The sequence below is a fragment of the Schistocerca cancellata genome, chromosome 6 (genome assembly GCF_023864275.1).
Source record: "Schistocerca cancellata isolate TAMUIC-IGC-003103 chromosome 6, iqSchCanc2.1, whole genome shotgun sequence".
Classification (NCBI taxonomy): Eukaryota; Metazoa; Arthropoda; class Insecta; order Orthoptera; family Acrididae; genus Schistocerca; species Schistocerca cancellata.
The window spans coordinates 311,740,253-311,746,458 of NC_064631.1; the positions used below are offsets into that span (position 1 = coordinate 311,740,253).

The 6,206-nt window shown below is 44.0% G+C and overlaps 1 pseudogene; it reads right to left on the bottom strand.

Moving 5' to 3' along the window:
• Window positions 1-5,603: 5,603 nt before the first annotated feature.
• On the bottom strand, window positions 5,604-5,721 carry LOC126089914 (5S ribosomal RNA; annotated as a pseudogene).
• Window positions 5,722-6,206: the final 485 nt, after the last annotated feature.

Here is a 6,206-nt window from a genome sequence, read left to right on the forward strand (position 1 = left end):
ATAATTCCATCGCTGAACTGTTCACAGTAATTCACTTTCTTGTCGTACTATTCTGTTCATTACGAAACCCTCTCACATTACATCATTTTCTTCTGCCTGACCATTCAGTGTTGTGTATAGACTTTACATTTCCGTTTCGAGAATTTCTGGTTCCCTTTCCGTAGACTTCAGGCATTACACGGTCCGATTCGCAGGATGTTGCTGTTTCCTTTGATATTAACTCTAGCCTTTTTATAACGGAGAGGTCATCGTTACATTTTCTATCCATACGCATTATGTACATTTAATACGACTATTTTCGTTGCCTTCTGTAGCCCACTCTGTTGATTAATGTGCAGCCTTCAGTCTTTAACGAGTTTACCGCACCAAAGGCAAGAACGACCCAAAAAGTCTGTCCGCTCCTTTGCCTCTTTCAAACATCTGTTGGCAAAATCAAGGAGTCTCCTTATACCGGGAGTCTTCGGTCGAAATTAAAAACAGGGATAGCTGCTACAGAACACAGGATTCATAACGATTTCATTAGAGTCAAAGTCAATACTCATAGACCGCAGTGACTCCTATAGTCAGGTAACTCGACGTATCTACAGAAGGATGGATCAACTGGGAGAAGATAGATTTCAGTTCCGCAAAAACCTAAGGACACTCGAAGGAATCTGAACCTGAACTTAGGGGATGGATTAAAAGCCCATAATTGCAAAATTGGTAGATCCAGAAAAATCTTGTGACAATAGTGACTAGAACATATTCATTGGATTTAGTAATAATATACAGATAATGAAAGATTATGTACCACAGGGAGAGACTTTAGTTCAAATTTTGCGAGGGCAAAAAGAGAAACAATGTAATCGAGTGGAGTCTGAAACAAGATTGTAGACTTCATTGCTGATCAGCCTGTACATTAAGAAATCGGCAGTGGGAACCGAGGACATATATAGAAAGGGAATTATGAGTTCAAGGTGAAAAAAAATTAAAGTTTCAAGCTCGCCAGTGACATTGTAACTCAGTCAGAGATGGCGAAAGACTCGGAAGTTAAGTTCAACGTAACGGATAGCTTATTGAGAACGGGTTGCGTGGTGAATGCGATGCTGTGCAAATAGTATTAGGAATCGAGATGATGAATGCTATGAATTGATACATAGTGGAAAAAAGTCATAGGATTTGTTTTGCCGGCACAGAGTAGCAACTGGACGTGGCATGGACTCAGCAAGACCTCGGAATTCCCACGCAGAAATATTGAGCAGTAACTGCGAAAGTGTTGCCGATACAGGATTTTGTGCACTAACTGACCTCTCGATTATGTCCCATAAATGTTCGGCGGCATTCATGTCGGGCGATCTGGGTGGCCAAATGGCTTGATGCAAATGGCTGTAAGCACAATGGGACTTAACATCTGAGGTCATCAGTCTCCTAGAACTAAGAACTACTTCAACCTAAGTGACCTAAGGACATCACACACATATATGCCCTAGGCAGGATTCAAACATGCGGCCGCAGCTGGTGGCCCAATTATTTACTCGAATTTTCCAGTATGTTCTTAAAATAAATCTCGAACGATTGTAGCCCGATTACATGGTGCATTGTCGACCATAAAAATTACACCGTTGTTTGGGAACACGAAGTGTATGAATGAGTGCAATGAAGTCGAACGTAACCATTTCCAGTCGACGTTCGGTGCAGTTGGACCTGAGGACCCAGTCCATTCCGTGTAAACACAGTCCACACCATAATGAAGTCACCACCGGCTTGCACAGCGCTTTGTTAATAACACGGTTCCCTGGCTTCGTGTGGTTTGCGCCAGACTCGAAGCCTACCACCAGTCCTTGCCAAGTGGAATCTGGACTTACCTGACCAGGCCACGGTTTTTCAGTGTTCTAGGAACCAACCGGTGTGATCACAAGCCCAGGACAGGTGCTGCAGGCAGTGTCACGCTGTTATCTAATGAACTCCCGTCGGTCGTCTGCTGCCATAGCCCATTAACACCAAATTCTCTGCGCTATTCTAACGGCTACTTTCCTCGTACGACCCATATTGATTTCTGGGGATATTTCACGCAGTGTTGCTTGTCTGTTAGCACTGAGAGCTCTACGCAAATGCAACTGCTCTCAGTCGTTAAGTGAAGGCCGTCGGGCATTGAGTTGTACGTGGTGAGACGTAATACCTGAAATTTGGTTTCTCGGAACACTCTTGACACTGTTTATGTCGTAATATTGAATTCCCTAACGATATCCGAAATGGAATGTCCCTTACGTCTACCTTCAAATACCATTCCGTGTTCAAAGTCTCTTAATTCCTGTCTTGGGGCCATAATCACGTCCCAAAGCTTTTCACGTGACTCACCTGAGTAAAAATAACAATGCACTGCCCTTCTACGCCCTGTGTACGAGATATTACCGCCGTCTGTTTATGAGAACATCAATTTCCCATGACTTCTACCACCTTAGTGAATTGGCTGAGGTAAAAAGAATAGACAGATTGCAACAGCAAGAAAGAGTTCCTGAAATATTGCAATTTCATATCATCAAACATAACCAAGTGCTACGAAACCATTTCTGATACTATTAGTTTATTCGAGCGTAGCCTCGTAGTGATGTTAAAAATATAAGATAAAAACTTCATGGGAAAGAAGCTGATGAAGTGTGGTGCTGTGGAGTTTCGATAGTGGTAATGTCTTGGTCTAGGAGCACGATAACGAGGTCGTTATCACACGTATTAAAATGTTATTAGACAAGAGTCGATAAACAAATACCAATTAAAACATAAAGATGCACCAAACACACTCGTTAGTGTAGAACACAGCTGAAGGTCACACATGCTTCAACCAACAAATGTAAAGGCACTGACTCGGATACTATTAGACAGTTGCTGTTTAAAAGAGAGGTAAGTTCAAAGGATTCACTGCGAAACATGGAGCAAACATTGTAAATTAGATGAGTAGACTGAGCAACTAATTGAGTAAGAATAAAAGAATAAACAACAATTTGACTATAAGAATCTATAGGTTAATATTATACCTCCTGAGACATGAGAGAACTGTTAATTTAGTATTTGGGTGGAGTCCAAGTCCTAAAATTGTTTTGTCTGGAGACAGTTTATCGCAGCTCTCCACGCTAATCTATCCTCTGTGAGATTCTTTGTCTTCACATGACTACTGCAACTTACATCCGTTTGAATCTACGTAGTACGTTCCCATTTTCGTCTCCCTCTACTGCCAGCCGCTGTGGCCGAGCGGTTCTAGGCGCTTCAGTCCGTAACCGCGCTGCTGCTACGGTCGCAGGTTCGAATCCTGCCTCGGGCATGGATGTGTGTGATGTCCTTAGGTTAGTTAGGTTTAAGTAGTTCCAAGTCTAGGGGACTGGTAACCTCAGATGTTAAGTCCCATAGTGCTTAGAGAAATTTGAACCATTTCTCCTCTACTGCTATTATTCTCCTTCCCCACCCCCGCCACTCCCGTCCACATCACACACACACACGCGCACACACACACACACACACACACACACACACACAGGAGGACACACTGTCTACATAGCCGAACTGACGACTCCTTCTTGTCTCAGTAACCTTGTCATCAAGCGATCTCTTCTTTTAATCGAATTGTGCAATAAAGATCTTTATTGCCCCAATTGTCCGCCTTCGTAGCTGAGTGGTCAGCGTGACAGAATGTCAATCCTAATGGCCCGGTTTCGATTCCCGGCTGGGTTGGAGATTTTCTCCGCTCAGGAACTGGGTGTTGTGTTGTCCTAATCATCATCATTTCATCCCCATCGACGAGCAAGTCACCGAAGTGGCGTCAAATCGAAAGACTTGCACCCGGCAAATGATGTACCCGACGGGAGGCTCTAATCACACGACATTTACTTTTACATTTGCCCCAATTGTATTCAGTAGCTCCACATTATTTACTTGATCAGTCCACCTGAACTACGGAAAACAACTATTAATGTAATGCAAATAAGAAACACGGTAAATGCGACGTCAGACGAATAGCGGCAGCATTCAAAAGCCAGTCGACAAGAATGACACAATGACTAAGGAATCAGACGGCTACACACAATAGTGAAAGAGAACGTAAATGTGGGAAAGTATTAAAGGGGATTGTGACCCCTGGTCAAAATATAGCCATAAAATTGACTGTAGTTCTAAATGTAGGTCACACAATAAAGTGATTGGGAATGTATCATCAACAAATGATTTATTATTCAGCTGGGAGATAAGCGGTAGCATGTATTGGTTTGGTGAATAAGTGCGTAGTGTTTTTTTGTAAGTTACTTAAAAAGACAAGTACACTTAACAGAGACCTTAGTCATCAACAATATATTCTCCTTCACTATTTGCAAAAGTCGGCCAATGCTGGTGTAACTTTGCAATTCTGCGACTGTAGAAAGAACTTGGATTTGAGGCGAAGTACTCATCGAACCATGTTCGGAGAGTAGAGGAAGCTTCTTTAAGGCGAAAATCTGAGGATTATGCAGTAGGTGAAGAAGGTGGCTCTGGAGTGACATCTGAACATAGCTTCTGTATAGTGTTTTTGGTCATTTCAGCAGAAAGCGGCCTGGCGTTATCGCGGAGCATTATCACTTCACGAAGTCTTCCTTGTCGTCGTTTTTGGAGTCATCTGCAAGAAGTCTCAATCGTTAACAACAATTGTCAGCAGTGATGGATGCACCTCGTGGGAGCAACTCTTAGTACACCACACCGTCGCCGTCCCACCAGGTGCATAACATTTTCTTTTGTGGTTGCACGCAAGTTTTTGTACAAGGAGTTTGCTTTGTTTGGGTTCAACCATTTTTAATTTTCCTTATGTTAGCATAAAGGCATCATTTATCGTTATCAGTAACGACATGGGATAGGAATGGTAGGTGTTGTCCGCGAATCAATAGATAGTGAGGAAGCAGAGATGCGCATGTGGCTGGCCGCTGAATTTGTATTTTGGCTTAGCGCATACAGTACCCATACATCTGATTTTTTTAGTCTTCGCCATTGCATGCAAAGGTCAGAGTGTGGTGAAATGATACAGTTCATCACATTTGTCAGTTCTCACGTACACTGACGTGAAATATTGTGAATTATTGCGTTTAAACGATATTCATCAAACCTAGACGGCCTTCTTGAATGTGGAGGGTCACTAACGTCAAAAGGATCCTCCTTGAAAAAAGACAATCGTTTTTTGCCTTGCTCTGTCTAGTGGCATTATGCTCATACACGGCCATAATGTTTTGATTATTTCGACCATTGTCACCCCTCTATTCAACTCAAACAGAACAATAACTCGGCAATGTTCCGGTACCTCCATTTGGAACTCGATTTTCTAGCGTCCACTCATTATCTCCTAATCACAAAATGACAACATGAAAACTCAGATAGGAACAGTATGCAAAAAAAAAAAATAAATAAACTCCTCCAGGAAGAACCATGAAGGCCCAACGGTACCGACAAGCCGCCGTGTCATCCTCAACCCAGAGGAGTCACTGGATCCGGATACGGAGGGCCACGTGGTCAGCACACCGCTCTCCCGGCCGTATGTCAGTTTCCGAGACCGGAGCCGCTACTTCTCAATCAAGTAGCTCCTCAGTTTGCCTCACTAGGGCTGAGTGCAGCCCGCTTGCCAACAGCGCTCGGCAGACTGGATAATCACCCATCAAAGTGCTAGCCCAGCCCAACAGCGCTTAACTTCGGTTATCTGACGGGAACCGGTGTTACCACTGCGGCAAGGCCGTTGGCAACAGTGTACTACAAGTAACCAATAAATAAATAAATGTCGTGAGACTAGGGTCTCCCGTCGGGTAGACCATTCGCGGGGTGTAAGTCTTTCGATTAGGCGCCGCTTCGGCGACTTGTGCGTCGATGGGGATGAATTGATGGTGATTACAACACAACACGCAGTCGCTGAGCGGAGAAAATCTCCGACCCAGCCGGGAATCGAACCCAGACCCTTATAATTGACATTCTCTCGCGCTGACCCCTCAGCCACCGGGGGCGGACAAATAACAAGTTATGATCCCTAAATAAACCCAGCCGGCCGCTGTGGCCGAGCAGTTCTAGGCGCTTCAGTGCGGAACTGCACTGCTGCTACGGTCGCAGGTTCGAATATTGCCTCGGGCAAGGATGTGTGTGATCTCCTTAGGCTAGTTAGGTTTACGTACTTCTAAGTCTAGGGCACTGATGACCTCAGATGTTAAGTCCCATAGTGCTTAGACCCATTTGAA